Below are 19043 nucleotides of genomic sequence, written 5' to 3'. Positions count from 1 at the left end.
CCTTCCTCGAAGCTATTAAAAGCTACCACATCATGCTAAGTTTCTTAAGGAATTGTGTACTACTAGGCGTAAGACAAATATAACAAAAGGCGCCTTTTAACAGAACAATTCCCAACCTTATCCGAACATAATGGAATTGTTAAGTACAAGGACCCCGGTCGATCCCTATCAGAAATGCACCTTAGGAGATTCCTATATACGACGACAGCGTTATTAGACACGGGGCTAGTGTTAACTTACTCCCATTTTATTTGTATAGACAAATAGGTCTAGACAAGATGCAACCCACTAAAATGACGCGTTGCAATTAGTCGATCGGTCTATTAAGTATCCTAAGGGTGTAGTCGAAAATGTGCTTTGGTAAAAGTTCAGGATTTCTACTATCAGGCTGATTTTGTAGTCCTCGATACGTAAGTCGCTAACGACTCTGTCTAGATCATTCTAGGGAAGGCCCTTTCCCGGCAACCGCTAAATTGGCTCATTAATTGCCGTGATGGTTCAATGTCCATGTCTTTTGGCCATCTTCTTTTTGTTGAAGTCAATGTTTTTAAAACAAGGACGATTACCCGATTCGTCTATGGATGGAGAGGTTAGCATGATCGAGAGCTTTGCTCGAGATTATTTCAACAACACGTTCCCTGATAGTCATATGCCCAAAATTCTTTCCTTTGGAAAGTCAGACTCCAACATTTTCATTCCTACACTAGTCGATACACGTATTATTGATGAGGAAGGGATAGAGGATTTTTCAAAGATGTAGAGGAATACCATAGTAATGTGGATATGACCAATCTAGATGAGGAATTCGATGAGTTTTTTTCGAGTAGGTGACAATTCACCCTATCAAGAACTAACTTGCACAACATCCACCTCGATTCCCTCCTTCCACCCTTTCAAAGGAATCTCGAGTTTGCACTCGATCCTTTTGTTTCTCCTGTGCTTCATAATTTTTTAAATCCTCCTAGCAAACAGATACTTCAGAAGGACAAACTATTTGACACCTTCATTTTCAGAATTGAGACAGTCCCTACACACACAATGAATGAGTTTAGGTGCTAAAACCACATCCTCATTGTGTACAAGCTGTCTTTCTAGAACTTATCCATATCTACCATATTCTCCACAACCATTCACTTTTCCACACTTATTTACTAGAACACCCACTCATTCAAAAATGAAAAATAAGGTGCATGATAGGTTACACAATAGGGTAATCCGACTTCGCTTTCATTTCACTAGGTTGAGTCATAGGGAAAATTGGTGTTTCATTGTGTTTGGATATGTTTTATGTGATATTTATTTATGGAATGATCCACAACTATTTTGGTTGTTGATATATGATCAACTTCATGTTCATACATATGTTTTAGATAAAGTCTCGAGTATCTGACTATAAACGACTCAATTTCTGTGTTTGGTGCACTTCCTTTCACTTTAATATATTGGTGAGTGCACCATTAAGGTAACCGGCCCTCCCTATGGAGTGTGTGGCTGTAAGTACGGATCCTAAGTCCACGGTTCACATAGTTCACGTTTTCCACTCTTGCATGTTTTTCTCGGATTTTTGAGTCATGTTTCTCTATGGTGTGAATTATGTCTTTATTGCTTATCGTTTTTCCTTCTAAAAATAAAATAAAAATAAAAATAAAAAATAAAAATAAACATAGTAATCTAGGAAGTCTCGGGAATCTGACTTTAAAAGACCCACTACTAAAAACAAATTTTCTAAGCTTCGTTGTAAAAATTTGTTTGGGGGGGTGTTGTTAAATTTCATTACTAAATGTTTATGTCCCATTACAGTTGCTTAGGCTGTTTTATTGTATTACGACTCGGATTGACATAATCTATTAATTTAGAGTTCATTCGTTCGCATAACTTACGTCATGCACGCACTTCGAGGCGTTTTCCACTATCTCATATGTCATCTGAAGTCGGAATAGAGTGTTTTATGGATCATTGGATAGGAAATTCTCTCCTGATCATTTCCATATCTCATTGAAAAAATCGGACCGTAACGGGGAATTTTGATTTGAAGTTCGCGAAAAAAATCAAAAATTTCGATTTTGGGCTTAGGCCCAACCCAACCCACGACACGGTAGCGCGCTTTTTTAACTTCTTTTTAGCAAGTTCATCGTTTTTTTCATCTTCCACCGCCATTAACAAAGCTCAAAACCCTAACAAAAATAAAAATAAAAAAGAAAACCAAAATAACTCACGCCAACCATCAAATTTCCAATTCAAATCTCCTCTAAAACTAAAACCAAACCACCTCCACCAATTTAACCCAACAAAACCACCGAAAAATCAAAAAATTGGTGCTGCCACGCCACCACATCACCACCACCATCGTTTTTATCACTAAGGTCTTTCCTCATTATTCCTACACCCTCTACAAACCCCAAACCGTTATTCAAACACTAGATGGCTCAACAACGCCGAATTATACGGAGCAAGTTTTCATCGCCGACCATTTTCGCCGTTTTACGGTGACGAATGGCTAGTAGAGACTGGAATAGTCTCGGTACTTTCGACGAAGCCTTCTACCACGAAGACTTGGTCCGACGGTTCTACAACACCGGGAGTTGGAGGGGAGTAGGATTTTGTGATGGTAAGGAAGAAGAGGAGGAGTTGACTATGGATTGTTGGGTGAGATTCTAGGCATTCCGCCTAGAATCCATCTGGTTGCCACTCTACAGAGCCCCGGTTTGACGGGTAGAGCCATTGATGGCGTTATCGTCATCAATGGGAGCTACAATACAAACTCCCATTGTGTTCGCCGGGCATCACTTTCGGGACCAACCAACCGGCTACTGACCCGGTGGATTGGTCGGAATGTCCTAAGGAAGGACAAGGTCGGCGACATCGGTCGACCGCCCCCGCCCTATGGGTACTACAGGGCAGAATTACGATTTCTGTATTCCGGAGTTTTCTTGAAGCATGATTAGGGGGTGGGAAGGTCTTTAGCACCTCTTCCGTGTTAATCACCAAGATCATCTTTGAAGATGAAAGCGACTCCGGTGTAATGCGAGGAGGATTTACATTACCCTGCACCGTAACACGCGTATCTATAGGGAGTGTGTCCAACAAGTTTGGAGGAGGGCTGAGGATAGAGAAGAAGAAGAAGAGGATGGTGGAGCTGGGAATGAAGAGGAGGCTGGGGGATATCAGGATGCCTCCGAGGATGAGGAGGACGTGACCTGCTTTGATGCAGATGCCTTCCAGAGGTGTTGGTCTGATGCAGAACGCATGGCTATGCTTCATAGGGGCATGCGTTCACTAAACACTATCTGCACAGACCTCCGGACTCGAATGGCGACTACTATTCATCACAACCGAGATCCGCACCCGAGAGAGGATGAGAGATGGGGAAGCGAGGGCTGAGATGGAAGCCAGGCGCCCGGTTTAGAGTGGATATGCTTGCACGCTTCCCACCTCATACGGACTACGCCTCGAGGGACGAGCTATTAGAGGCATGGCGTCGTCGACGAAGGGCGGACGATCGCGCTGGACCTTTCGGAGCCCGGGGAGCCACCACTAGAGAGTGTGCCCTCCGCCACCAGTGGCGAGGTGTTTAGAGAGTCTGAGGATTGATAGTGGTTGTTGTTTTATTTATTTTTGTTGTTTTTATTGTAATGTAACTTTTATTTCCGTAATTTGAATTTTGTAGTGGTACTCCGAATGAAAGTTTAAAATAAGGGCTTATTTTCATTATGCATGGTCGTTTCATATTGACCCCACCTTCCCAACTTGTTTGGGGGTGGTTTTATCAATTCAAGCATGATTTTTGTATAACCCTCGTATTAGAATTAATTGCGGAGTCAAGGTGAAAATATGGTTGTTTAGGTAGAAATATGATCAAGTATCATTGTAGGATGAAATCTAGATTAAATAGGTACATTCTATCATAAAATCAACCTAAAAGATCTTGGGTTTGAATTAGAATCCGGTTATGAGTTGTTTCCGTTTTGAGTTTGGAAATTTTAGGATTTCAGGAAGCGCCGTAATTAGTTTTGGCAACTTTCCGATCCTTTTTAGCAACTTTAAACCTATATAAACTTGATACAAACTATTCTCACAACTCACACTACACCTAAACTCCATCACTCACCCTTCACACCCGCGATTCCCACGTTCGACTTCATTTTTGCAAATCTGCAACTTCGGCGCCAGCATGAAGTAAGCGCTGGCTAAGCCTACACTTCGATAGAAAATTTTACTTTCGAGGCGGCGCCAGCATCACCCATAGAAGCGACTCACGCTAAAACACTGGAATTCCAAAATACTAAGAGCGCCAGCGCTACAAGTCAAGCGCGACCAGCTCTAGATTCTTGGAATTCCAAAATACAAAAAGCGACTTCGCGCCCTAGTTAGCCTTTCGCGCAGCCGACTTCGTGGACCGAAATTTTCCAGTTTTTTGGCGTAGTATTCGGATCTTTCGCAGCTATTCCAAAGCGTAATTTTGAGATGACATCTCCAACATTGATACCGAACAGTCTTTCGAAGATTTGTTCCAAAGCACTACTTACTTACGGTGCTTGGTTTAGCGAGGTGATCACATCGTTGGTTTGGGAACCTCTTATGGTAAGACCGGCTGAACTTTATTCTCCAAAGACTTGCATCTTATTTTTATAATACCTGCATTTTCTTTGAGAGACCGGATGGAGAACAAGTGTTCTCCATCAACATTGACGAAGAACCAATGGAAATTACCGTGTTCTTGCTAGCATTTGTTCTTGGACTTGCTATGCCCGCCGAGATACAAGACCCATGGTGCTATTGGGTCGATAATATGCATGTCTACACTTATGAGTTTTTGCACGAGGCTTATGGGGCGGGCATTTTCCGTATTGAGGACCAAGGGGACTATAACGCGTTGCCTTGGTAGCTTTGTCCATGAACATAGGAACTGTTATGTTTTGGATTATGCTAAACATTTTGGGGAATGGCGTTTTTCTTACGTGAATGATGCCACTTGCGCGTTTTCCTTGCTTTAGCCACGGGGACGCCGGGTTCTATGACCTTCCCCCGAACTTTGATGTCTAGTTTAGCACGAGCCTATACCATGCGGCATAAGTACCTTCTTATGCCTGTTTCTAATTTCACGTATTATGCTATGTTTCTTTCCTGTTTTTGTACACGTTTCCGGATTGGATTAGGGTAGACACGGTGCGACCCACCAATAGTCTTATTCGATCTTTCCGTGCAATGACTTGGCAAAGGGTGGCGGATACAACCTCACCAGGTTGCACCCTACACCCCATCGACCAAGTGGCACTTAATAGGTTAGCAACCATAGATGATAAATGGCGTGAAGCCCGGCAAATTATCATAGCATGGTAGGGACGCGAAGGAGCCTCACTTCTTTATAGAAGTGGAGGATGGCGAAGATGACGAATAACAAATGGGAGTGGAGGTAAGTTTTATTTTCTGTTAGTGTGCGCTTATGTCCCAAGCAATTTCATTCTTTTAACCCCATAATGGGTAGAACTTCATTATAGAGTTGAGTCAGTTTTATTTCCTATATTAGTACGCGTTCTAACCTTCTTTTTACAGATGTTCGAATTTTCACGGCGCTTCAATGGTATTTTTCCTACCCATTTTATTTAAATGCTTTGAGGACAAAGCATGCTTCTTGTTTGGGGGGGGCATAGAAACACGTGTAATTAAGACATCTGCTAGGATATAAATATGTATAATATGCATTTGTTTTCTAGTTAAAATTTCAAAAATTTAAAAATATAAATAAATAAGTTATGCTATACACTTAGGAATATTGGTATTGTTTCTTTCTCTATGCTCTTAACAATCTAGAAGTCTCACATAGCTTTTGCATCAGAATAATTGTTAGGAACTTAGGTTAATATGTAGGTAATAATCTTTGCATCTATCTATAAATATATTACATGAGTATCTATGATTGTTTGGCAGTAAGTTTCTGAAATCTAGGCTAGAGTACTTATTCTACAAATCCTGTGAGAATATAGCCTAAAAGCCTTATATGAGTGAAACAATTGAGAAATGACACAAGGGAGAAGTAAAATCCGGATAGAGAAATCACACGTCCACTTGCTTGATCACTAAACCATATCCTAAGCGAGAATTTAGACCCTTTTGGATCGATATAGCCAGAAATTCAAACCTATGAATTATTTTCGCTAGTAAGCCCTAATCGAGCCTTTCATTAGCCCTTCCATAAACCACAATTCCTTTACCCTTACAAAAACAAAAACAAAATAAAAAAAAAATATATATATATATATATATATATATAATAAATATAATAATAAACCCAATTTAGAATAAGTCCGAGAATAGAATGAATGAAGAAAGAAGAAGAAAAAAACTGTGTAAACAAAAATTAGTTAGTGCTTTAGAAAATAAAGAAAATAAGTTTCCATCCAAGGAAAAAAAAAAATAAAAATAAAATAAAAACTCCAAAAATAGAATAAAAGGGAGTCAAAAGCCAAAGAAAAAAGAAAAAGAAAAAATATGGCTAAGGATGGAAACAAAGTGTAGTAGAAAAAAAGTAAATAACAAGGTTTTCTCTAGTTACATAATATGAAGACTCTATTATCTCAGACTTGTCCATTAGAATATCCATTTCCTTCCTTCTTAAACCATCTCCTAATCCCGTAACACCTAATAAAGACCTCTAGCTCAATTAGAAATAGGTTAGTGTGATAGTAAGTGGCGGATGTGTTTGATCGACTCGAACTTCGTGTGTCATTGAGATTGTAAGGTAAAGTGTGCTTGTACGCATTTTGGAGTAAAATAAACTTGAGTGGAAAAATCAGAGTGTTGTTTCTTGACTATTATTGTGAGAACCTACTTAAGGACGCTTATTCGAAGTTCTCGAAAACAAACCGCTAAACATTTTATAGTACTACTATCATTGTGTATATGTTTATTGTAGATGATAGATTATTATGCATATATTAGCTTAGGTTTTGACTTGGTTATTCTTGTTCATAGCTAGTGAGACGATAGATAATTTGGAGCATGAATAAAGGAAACAATAGTTTTATTTTCTTAGTCGTTGTAGTATAGATGAAGTTTGTGAGAGTACCTTCACTGGAAAACTCTCTCACGAGGTTATAACTTCGTCCACTAGGGAATTCCTAGTGGTTTAAGGCCTTGTTGCATATGGTCCTAGTGGTTTAAGGCCTTGTTGCATATGGTCAATGCAATCGCACTCAAATAAAACGAGATTAGGTAGAACTCCATTTTTGGTCACTTATTCTAATTTCTCATCTTTGCTTGAGGACAAGCAAAATCTTTGTTTGGGGTGTTTGATAAGAGCCCAAAACTGTAGTTTTAACCCCTTAATAATCATCTTGTTAGACCAATTATGTGAATAATAAGTAAGAGTTAATACCGATTACGTGTTTTTATGCATTTCGGGCTTCAAAGTCCATTATGTGCGAAATGTGCCACTTTAGCGAGATAAAGGAGCAAAAGTCAGTGAGAACTTCGAATGCCATATCTTTGGACTCGGACCTCGGATTGAGGACTACCTCATGTCAAAACGACCGGCTCGGAAAGAGCTTTGCAATGGTCCAAGCCTTGACCCAATCAGAGGAGCAGAAGTGGATGAAAAGTCTGTGGAAGCCAACTGCAGCTGAAGAGGCCTTTTTTTTGAAGAATTGGGTTTTGGGCGATTCGATTCTCGGCCCAAAATATGGCTCCAAGCCCATGCACGATTTTTGGATCTGAATGTATAAGAACAAAAGCTTAACTCATTGTTAATGGCAGTTAGGTTAGGTAGATAGCTTAGAATAGAAAGTAGCCATTATAATCGCTTCTAGATCTAGATTTAATTGTTTTATTTAATTAGTTTCAAATCCTGTATTAGATTAAACCTTGGAATCTTGCTCTTCAATTTGATTAGATCAATAAAGTAGTATTCTTTATCAATTTCGACTTTTGTCATTTCCATTTCTAGATCTAATTTCAATTCTTGTTCTTATTTCATTTTAGTCATTAATTTAGATTTCATTATTGTTTAATTAAGTAAATTTTAATGCTTTATATTATGTTTAGTTTTAATCTAAATGGAAATGATTGTGGAATGATTCAAGGCTAAACCTCCATTAGAGGGGGTTGAGAAGCCTTGATGAAAGCTTGATTCCGTTTATCGTAGAGTCGTCGTAATTTCTATTCCACGCCAGAAATAATTAGTTCACCATGAGAATGGGTTTAATTGTTCACATGCTAGTTATAAATTGGTAGAAATGCCATGTGTAATTAGGGATTAGGAAGAACCGATTGTTCTGCATAGCAGTTCAATTCGGATTACGACGACTCGTCGCTAGTGGATTAAGTTGAGTTAAGGTGGAATCAATCCCCCTCTAATTCCTTAACATCGAATCAACGTAGCATTCCTTAATATTCGATAACCGACTAGTTGCATTTAGGTGGGTAGTTGCATAAGTAGTCTAGTCCCCTTTTCGTAAAGCTCTCATTGACTTTAAGTAGAATATTGAGACTAGAAAACAAGCATACGGAAGGACTAAGAGTGGAACGAATCACTCTACTCCACTATATCTCATAGGATTGAGAGTAGAAGAAGAAAACTTTGATAAACAAGCAACAAAAGATAGTTTAGTTTACTTACGTTGTGAATTCATCGTTCATTTCGTAGGTAAACTATTCATTTCACTCTTATCAAATACCTGATTGCGTCCTTGCTTCGCTTATGAATAGCGTCTTGTTTACGTGTGTTCAGTGTATATAACAACTTAGAACACTGAAAAACTTGAAAAATCAAAGTTCGAATCAAAACTGTAAAAATCGAGGAAAAATCTTAGCTTAGAAGCTGGCGCGCTCCGTGTAATCATGAAATTACGGTTGTTTTAGAGGCGGTCGCTCCATATGGGGCGGGTCGGCTTCTGTTACATCTTTTTGGTCGGCGCTTCGACTTCCCAAGATAACTTGGGCGGGTGCACTCCACTTGACGCTGAAGTCGCCCGTGCAAATTTTTTTCGAAGTTTTCAATCTTTGAAACGGACAACCACAGTATGAATCAAACAAGGGTCGGTGGGTGAAATGGGACTTTAAGAAAAGTACTTACACTACGAAAACAATGCGAAAGTGAAACTAAGATGGCAGCGGTGCCATTTGATAAACGTTAAAATTGATACGATCGTTTTGACATAAGGTAGGCCCCATTCCGAGGTCTGAGTCCAAAGATACGGCCTTCGAAGTTCTCACGACTTGTGTCTTTGTTTTCTTTCGCGACGACTTTTCAGCTTTTGACCGGGCTTTAGAAAGGCTTTATCTTCTTGAATCTTGGCCTTTAATCACAGAACTCCTTAGCAACCGACCTTTGCTTCTTTATCTCGCTAAAGTGGCACATTTCTGCACATAATGAACTTTGAAGCCTGAAATGCATAAAAGCACATAATCAGTGTTAACTCTTAATTATTACTCACATAATTGGTCTAAAAGTATGACTGTTACAGGGTTAAAACTACAGTTTTGGGCTCTTATCAGTTAGCTAAAGCTCTCAGGTCTAGATCATTAGAAGCCTTGAGATATGTCAGACATTCCTCAATAGGTGGGTCAAAAGAATCACTGGGATAGAGGGTGAAAAATTTATCTTCCGTCATAGCATCAAGGGATAAATGGATGTTGGCAGGGTGGGACTCGCAAGGTGGCAGGGAAGAGTTGCAAAAGAGTTGAAGGAAATCTTCCTCAATTTGCTCTACGTCCAAGGAGTATTTGTCGAAGTTGGAACTTCCAAATGAAAGAAATTTGTGCATCTGGTCATTTGGAAACGTGGTTTTGAAATAATCATGAGCTAAGCTCTCGATCATGCTAACCTCTCCATCGATATTCATATAAGGCAACTGTTTAATCATTTTAAAAATGTTAACCACAATAGAAAGCTGGCCAAAGGACAAGGACATCGAACCATCGCGGCAGTTTATAACCGCGTTGGCAGTTGCCAAGAAAAGGCGCCCTAAAATGATCGGAACAGAATCGTTAGCGACTTCTGTATCGAGGATAACAAAATCTGTAGGATAGTAGAAATCCTGAACCTTAACCAGCATGTTTTCCACTACACCCTTAGGATACTTGATAGACCTATCAGCTAATTGCAACGTCATTCTTGTAGGTTGCATTTCCTATAGACCTATTTGTTTATATAAATAATAAAGGAGTAAGTTAACACTAGCCCCGAGGTCTAATAAAGTAGTGGTCATGTGAGTATCCCCTAAGGTGCATTGTACAGTAGGGCGACCAGGGTCCTTGTACTTAACGATTCCATTGTATTTCGTTAAAGTTAGAAACTGTTCAGTTAAAAAGGCGTCTTTAGGAATCTTTGTCTTACGCCTAGTAGTGCACAACTCTTTAAGAAACTTAGCATGGTGAGGTAACTTTTTAATCGCTTCAAGAAAAGGTAAGTTTATCGTTAGATTTTTAAAAACTTCTCTAATCTCGTCAAAATTTGTATCCTTGTTTAACATAGCTAATTTCTGAGGAAACGATGGTTTCTCTCTCTATTTAGCATATGGATTAACAGGATGGTTAACATTGCTTTCCTATTTCTTAGGCTGTGGTTTAACTGGTACCTCTATAGGGGTAGGATCTTCAGTTTCTGTTTCCGTATCTAGTGTAATATCTGGTATAGGGACTACTGGTGGGTTAACTATAGACATAGTTACTTTGTTATCCACCACTCTACCTGAACGGAGAGTGGTGATGGAATTTATTTCACCTGCATTTGTATTTTCGTTACTAGTATTACCATTTACCTCAAAGGGTGTGTTTGGTGTTTTAAGATTAGGTATCGCTTGTCCTGGAAACACACCTTTGGGTTGTACTTTCTCTTGAGCTAACTGTTGTAAGAAAAGTTGGATGGCTTGTAAAATCTGTTGTTGAGATTGCATAAAGGTATCAAAACGATCCGGTTGTGGAGTAGTATTTGCTACTGGTACTATGACAGGAACTATGTCACGTTAATTATTAATGGGTAGATTTTGGTAGTTATTATTTACTGGAACGATACCTCTATTAGTATTATAATTATTATAATTACCCTATCCTTGTCCTTGTCATGGTTGAGCTTGGTTGTTATAATTATAATTACCCTGACCTTGTCCTTGCCTTGGTGGACCTTGGTTATAATTGTTTGTTGGCCTAACATTTGGGTTAAACAACCTTGGAGGTTGTTGATTATTCTGCCAACCGAAGTTGGGGTTTTCCCGCCAAGCTGCGTTAGGTTCGCTATTAATGGAACAAACATTATCTTGTTGTGATTGTTGTTGTTCATAGGCGAGAGAACAATTGGAGTCAGGATGCTCTGGACTCAAACAAAAATTACATGGATTGGAGTTGACATTCATGACGGGGATAGGCGTTTGTTGAATAGAAATACCCTCTACCTTTTTAGTTAGAGATTCGATTAAATTTTTAAGTTTCAGATCGGGTTTCATCTCAAACATATCGACGGCTTTAACTGTTGTAGAAAAACTAGCGCAACGGGAGAAATCATCACTACCCCCCCAGTTATTATTACGTTTCGTTTGATCTTCTAAAAATTTATAAGCCTCTGAGCCTCCCTTACTTAGGAAACTACCCCCATTCATTATGTCAAGGACTTCTTTATGGTGGTGTATAAGTCCTTTGAAAAAGGCACGAACTAGCGTGTCTTTCGCAAGGTTATGGTGTGGACACTCTATAAGAAGATCGGTGAAATGATTCAAAGCCTCTGAAAATGATTTATGAGGATTCTGTCGAAAGAAATGAATCTTGGAAAGCATTTCGTCGGTCTTCAGTGGTGGGTAAAAATGTTCCATAAATAGTTAAACAAGTTTAGCCCACGAGTCCACAGAATTAGGCGCTTGGGCAGTTAACCAAGACGCCGCCTTATCGGCTAAAGTGAAAGGAAATACCCTTAGTTTAATTTGTTTAGCACCAACCGTAGGATGGTGGAATGTAGTAAGGACTTGGTCAATCCTACGCATGTGCTGATAAGGCTTTTCATGGTGTAACCCATGAAAAACAGGTAACAAATTAAGTATATTTGGGGGGATTCGAAAATCCCCCACTGGGTCTAATAGAACGATACAAGATTTAGGGCTATTGTTCAAGGCTTTGTAAAAGTCAGAGAGAGGAGACTCTCTTTCTTCAGCCATTATTTTAGGTGGTGTGTGTGGTATATTAGCTAGAGGTGTAGTGAGTGGTATACTAGAAAGGCGTGTTTGTTAACGTTGCCGGTTGATTACGTTAGGCGTTTTTCTTCAGCCTGACCTTAATCTCATGCAAGGCTAAGCCAATCTTAATGAAACACAACAACACTCCAAACAATCCTGATATGCTAGTATGAACCTCTAATAGGAGATGCGAGGTGTGGAAGAAAAAAGTACCTGAATGCCTCCTTGCTTCGCTTATGAATAGCGTCTTGTTTACGCGTGCTCAGTGTGTATAACAAGTTAAAACACTAAAAACCTTGAAAGAAATGGAAGTTTGAAACAAACCTGTGGAAATCGGGCAGTTTCAACAGAGGGCGCAGTCGCTAATAAGAATAGGTAGGTAGGTGGGTGGCTTCGGGTTAAGCCTGGAGTTCGGGCATTTGAGCTGGTCGCTTCGGTTAAACTTCGTAGGGCGTGGGTCATGCTCAGGGTAAACCTCAAGGTCCAGGCGCTTCAGCGCAGGGGGCGCTCGTGTTTTGCCTTGGCAAGGCACGGGTCGCGCTCAACCAAAAAAATGGAGTTTCATGCATTTGGGCGCGGGTGGCGCTCCAATTTAGCTTGCCCATGGCGCGTGTCGCGCTCCATGTAATTCTGCGAGGAAAATTTTCAGTACTGAAATGGACATCCATAGTGAGAATCAAACAAGGGTGGGTGGGTTATTGGACTTTGGAAAACTAACAATTCTAAAGAAAACAATACTAAAGGGAACTAAGAAGGCAGCGACGCTATTTGGTAATACGATAAAATTGAATATAATTCAACTCCGAATAAACGATAAAATCTAAACACAAGTAGAACTAAAACTTTATACGTAACAGTTCTTATCAAAGACTTCTACTCTCGATATTATTGAAGTAGAGTTGGAAAAGAAGATTCGTTCCACTCCTAGTTCTTTAGCATTCAAGTTTTCTACGACTATCAATCCTACCAAAGTCAATGAGGGTTTTACGAATTATACTACGATGCAATTTATTCTAACAAGATAATGGGATTATAATTATTCAACTATGAAATGCTACGGAATACTAAAGTTTGAATCTAGAATAAGAATTAGGGGGGAATTGAATCCACCTTGAATCCAACTTAATAAACTAGCATAGATTGTTGTAATCCAATTCTTACGTTCTTACGGTAAGAATTGGTCGTTCTAATCCCTAATTATACATGGCATCTCTACCAATTCATAAGTAGCATGTGAGGAAGTCCAACCCATTCTCATGGCGAATCAACGACCTTCTAGAGTGGAATAGACTCTTACAACGATTCTACACTACACAATCAAGTTTTCATCAAGGTTTCATCAAACCCCTCTAATAGAGGTTTACCCTTGATTCATCAAACTATCATTTCCATATGAATTAAAACTAGACATCATAAAAATATTGGAACTTTGCTTATTTAAACTCAAATGGAAACTACTCATGCAATAATTGATTTAAATTAATAATGACAAATAAGTAAATCTAAGAATTGAAGCTAATAATTAATGGAAAACGAAATTAGATTATCAAGAACTAAATATTTTATTGATCTAACAACTAAATAACAATCATTCAATACTGAAATTAAAACAAGAATAACAACAAATTAATTAATTGAAAAACTAGATCTACAACTAAGCTTTAATGGCTACTTTCTATTCTCCCCTAATTTATCCTTAAGAGCTAAGTCTAGTGTGTGGAAATAGAGGAGACCAGATCCATATTTTCGTGCATGGGCTAAGGGTCCATATTTTGGGCCGGAAAATCGAGCCCAAAGCCCAATTTCTTCAGTCCATAGGGCTCTTTTCAGCTAGCTTTGACTTTAATAGGCTTTTTGTCCACTTTTGCTCTTCTGATTAGTTCAAGGTTTGGACCATTGGAAAGCTCTTTCCGAGTCGGCCGTTTTGACATAAGGTACATCCAATTCCGAGGTCTGAGTCTAAAGATACGGTCTTCGGAAGTTCTGCTGACTTTTGTTTGTTGTTTCTGCCCGTCTTGGCATTTAATCACATAACTTCTTAGCAACCAACCCTTGCTCCTTTATATCTCCGAAGTGGCACATTTCTACACATAATTGACTTCAATGCCTGAAATACATAAAAGCACGTAATTAGCATTAACTCTTATTTATTACTCGCATAATTAGTCTAAAAGTATTATTGTTAAGGGGTTAAAACTACAGTTTTGGGCTCTTATCATGCACTATACCAAATTAAGTCTCATACTAACACAGTGTAATATGCAACATGAAGTTACTTTATCTGGGGCTAGTTCTTATATAGTTAACATACTGAAATATGACACATAAAGTGTCATATTCAGGACTAGTTCACATATGAACTACACCTCATATATATACTACAAAAAGACTAACATGCTGAACTATACAAAAAGAGCCCAAAAAGAGTTAGATCACTTTAACTAATTGAATTGTGAGTGTTGAATTATACCACATAAAGTGTCATATCAAAAGATTGATGCACTTAGAACTTCACAAATAAATAATAAATCACAATTCAGGCAAGGAGACAAAAGAAATCAACTAACCTGGTACTGAAGATTCAATGACATAGTTGACCCCATATTCACCCCAAGGGATCTCTCCAGGTTTTACATTGGATCAAACTAAGGATGTATGCTGATACTAATTTTTGTATAGTGACATAAACCACCTCAAGTCTCATAATCAATCTCATAGTCGGTACAAACAAGACATTTGTAAAATTTAGCTCCAATGACAACAAAGAAAGGAAAAGAAAAACTGGAGAAGATACAAACAATGTCCCCATACCATGTATGAGGCATCAATGAATGGATCATTGACAGCTACAACATCGATATCATCTCTGCTTGTTGTAATACATAAGACCAACCTTCCAATCCGGCTAAAACCTGCACGATAGTAATTTTCAGATAAACTGGAAGACCAAATGCATTCTATGCTCTAAATCTAAACTACGACATTGCTAGTCTAGATGGAACCTAAAAGATGCAAATAAGCAAATAATAAACAAGATTTCACGAAAAGAAGCTCACCGTTGATCCCAATCTTTGTCTTCCCACCGCTCCATGACTCTGTACATGAGCAAAAATGACACCAAATAAGACCACTTCACATAATTAAAAACTAATCACCTTAAAAGTCCTATAATACATCTCTTACTGGGAATGGTAGGGGGTGTCTCTGTGGCTGTGGCTTTGATAGGCTGAATACTTCTTCCACTACATTTCCTATACAGTTCAAAGAATCATGAGATTTACAGTGAAATTAAAGAAAAATTCACTACAATGTCATAGAAACCATAGTGTTTGATCACTTAACTGTAAGGATAATGAGTCAACTTGAACTGAGTTACCGAAAATGCTTGTCTGGACCTTAGCTGACTTCAGACTGTGATTGCTGAGAAAGACAAAAAGTAACAAAAATCGTTGAAAATTCAATAAAACAAACAAACAATAATAATAATAATAATAATAATAAAACTTATTCCTCTCTTTGAGGCCATTTAATTCAAACATACCAATATGATATTGTTCTATCCTCCTCTTGATGTAAAACTCACAAACATTGTAATGGATGATTGACGGTGGAGGGTGTACTATTCACTATCACACTATGAATCAATAAAAGTTGGGGATGCAACTTAAGCAGTTTTGACAAACAACACCAGCAACAAGAAAGGTGATAGTATGGAAACTTCATTTATATCTCCACTCATAACGCAAAATACTACCTTTGACCAAATAACCAATACTCAAGTCCAATCTCAAAAATGTCAATCATTCATTAACAAATTATTTTCCCAGTTTAGCTCATCAAATCATACCAAAACAACCAAGTAATCATGACTACATATATAGAAAAATTAAATAATATTAATATTTAAAGATATATCACCTTGGGAGGTTCAATGAAAGAAGGAGGTGATGCTGCTACAGTTGATCTAATCATAGTAAAGAAAGCCATGTCTTCTTCTTCTTCTCTCAGATCTATAAACCCTACTACGAGGATCTAATCATAGTAGAGAAAGCCATGTCTTCTTCTTCTTCTCTCAGATCTATAAACCCTACTACGAGAGAGCAAAAGAAGACTGAAATAAGAAAGCAGGCAGAGAAAAAAAATGTTTTTGTTCGGCCTTGTCTTTTTTGTTTTGGACATTAAAGAGTTTTTGGGGAGAGTTTGCAATGAGAGAGAGAGTTTAGGGAAGAGGGAGCCTTTACGTTTTTACCCTCACTGTTGCTGTTGGCTAAAACTTAAACACCCGGTCACAAATTTTAAAATGAGTGGTTCACAGCCCTACGCATAGATGCACCCTGCACACACTAGCTTTTCATATATATATATATATATATATATATATATATATATATATATATATATATATATATATGACATCCTTATAATGACTTATTTCTTATTGTACATCCTATCAAAAGTGCATTTCAACAATGAATTAGTGGCTGATTTTTTTGTAGATATATTCTACCCACCATGGATTATATCCCTACAAAAAATTAGCTCAATCCAATATGTGGAACTTTGTCAAAAATAGTGTTTTAAGTTTGCAATTTTATCTAACGGTCTAGAAATAATTTTAAGTTTGGCAAGGCTAGAAATATCGAATTGAGCTAATTTTTTGTAGAGATATCATCCATGGTGGGTAGAATATATCTACAAAAAAATCAGCCACTAATTCATTGTTGAAATGCACTTTTTGATAGGATGTACAATAAGGATGTCATTATAAGGATGTCACTCTAGCCAAAAGATATATATATATATATATATATATATATATATATATATATATATATATATATATATATATATATATGTGTGTGTGTGTGTGTGTGTGTGTGTGATTATCGGAAAAAGAAATCAAAATGGGGTTGACGGGCCGAATTCGAGCCAGACTTATGAGGGCCTAGGACTTACTCGATTTCTCTTTTGCAATGTCCAAGCCCTGTCAAACCAAAGTCCTTGCAGACTCAAGGTTGCATGTTTGGGCCTAGCCCCAAGTCCGATGTGCTTATATATTCTAGAAAGTAGATCCGTGCATACGCACCGACTCTTTTAAAAACTTGCTCAATAATCATAACTATACATATATAATTTTTTTAACAAATGATGATTCCTGTTTTATTCACTAACCCATTTTAATTTATTAACAAATTATTTAAATCAAGTCTTAAAAACCCGTTTTAATTTCTCAACAAATTGTTTTAATTAAGTTTTAAAAATCCGTATTTTAAGTGGGGGAGGGATCCCGTTTTAGAAGTGTGGTACCCATTTTAATTAGAAGTGTTAGAATTTCATTTTTCAATAGAAGAGAAATTTCCATTTTAATAGGAGTGGATGACATGGAATTTTAAGAGAGCTAGAAAAATACCCCATGTAGGAACTCTAATATATTATATATATACTAGATTTTGGACCCGGGCATACTCCCAGGATCTATTAAATATTTTGTGTGCTGAAAAGGCTTTACAAAATGTCTTACACAAATTCTCAAATCAGAATATATTTTTATTGAAAATAAACCGAAATATATTAATAAGCAGCGATTATGGTGCATAAGTACTTGGAAACTAAATGATCAAATTGAGATAGCCTCTTCACTTTGTGGTTTAAGATATTAATCAGTAATTTTTAAATGGAATTATCTTAAACTCGATTTGGCTTGTATAATAGTTTTCTTAGATTTATAGTGATTTAGCGGTAAATCATCACCGCTCGACTTACGTACTAATGTGTACAAAACACTAAAATATCTATCAAATCACTAAAACAGATTGATTGTTTCCATATCCTCAAAGAATACACTACTCCCACTTGAAAAGATTTATCACATGAACGTGTTCTACGATGAATTGATGAATACAAAAAAAAAATCTCTTTCAAGAAAATGCGTTCACCTACTTAAAATACTCCCCTAAGTGTTTTCTCTTTTTCTAAGTGATTGTTTGTATATATGCAAAATAAACTTATTCAATTCCAACATGAATAATAAAGAAGATCATATCGTTTTTTGTCTTTCGTCAATATGAACATGTCAAAGTGTTAACGTAAGATTGGGTGGGTAAAATGAGTAATGACCATTAATTTGTAGATTTGAACAATCTAATAATCAAATGGATGGAAGAAGAGTGTCTTTCAAATAATATTCCATTTCCAAACTTGAAGCTTCTAACGCACACCTTGAACTTACAATAAAATGCTCAAATATTTCATCATATTCCACCTTTTTCCTTAGTTCTGATAGTAGATTTATCTATTCTCAATGTTTCTACAAGCACATTGTAAAACAAAGTTTAAATGAAGAAATAGTACCACAAAGTTCTTCCAATATTGTATTAATGTTGAAAAGGTTAAGTTTGATGATATCAATAAAGTGCCACAAAAATAAGTATACACTACACCAAAAGGGTGATTTTGTAACGCACTCATTTTTCGCTTAGTAACGTTTTTTAACCGTTACACAATTATTAACGTTTATAAGGCGTTAGTATGTCACTTTATCCGTTACTTAATTTAAGATAATTATCGGAATTAATTTGTCATGGTTGACTAACACATGGATACCGTTAGAAATAAAATAAAAAAGAAAAAAATCTGAAAAATAAAAGACAGTCTAAAATCGAAGGTTGGAATCCCGCACTCCTCTCTCTCTCACTTTCAGAGAAGACAAAGTGGTTGGCTTAAACCAGCACTTCCTCATCTAAAACGAAGGTAAGGGTTTTTTTCTTCTTCTTTTGTTACACTATACCAAAACAGGACATTCCTAACGGTCAGAAACCGTTACTAAAAATATTTGTAACGGTTTTTTTGCGTCACAGTTTTGGCGTTTCTAATGCGTTATTATTA

General features: G+C 37.4%; 1 long non-coding RNA gene across 1 annotated transcript; it reads right to left on the bottom strand.

The window, feature by feature from the left end:
* Positions 1-15212: 15212 nt before the first annotated feature.
* On the bottom strand, positions 15213-15580 carry LOC147503349 (uncharacterized). Its single transcript, XR_015193243.1, has 3 exons — positions 15501-15580; positions 15342-15409; positions 15213-15253 (listed from the first exon to the last, which is right to left on the bottom strand). It is a non-coding gene; the product is annotated as an uncharacterized LOC147503349 (long non-coding RNA).
* Between the last annotated feature and the right edge of the window lie 3463 nt (positions 15581-19043).

Source organism: Coptis chinensis, chromosome 4, assembly GCF_015680905.1.
Source record: "Coptis chinensis isolate HL-2020 chromosome 4, ASM1568090v1, whole genome shotgun sequence".
NCBI lineage: Eukaryota > Viridiplantae > Streptophyta > Magnoliopsida > Ranunculales > Ranunculaceae > Coptis > Coptis chinensis.
Note: the sequence above shows the minus strand (reverse complement) of the source record. Positions and strands in the feature narration are given on the sequence as shown.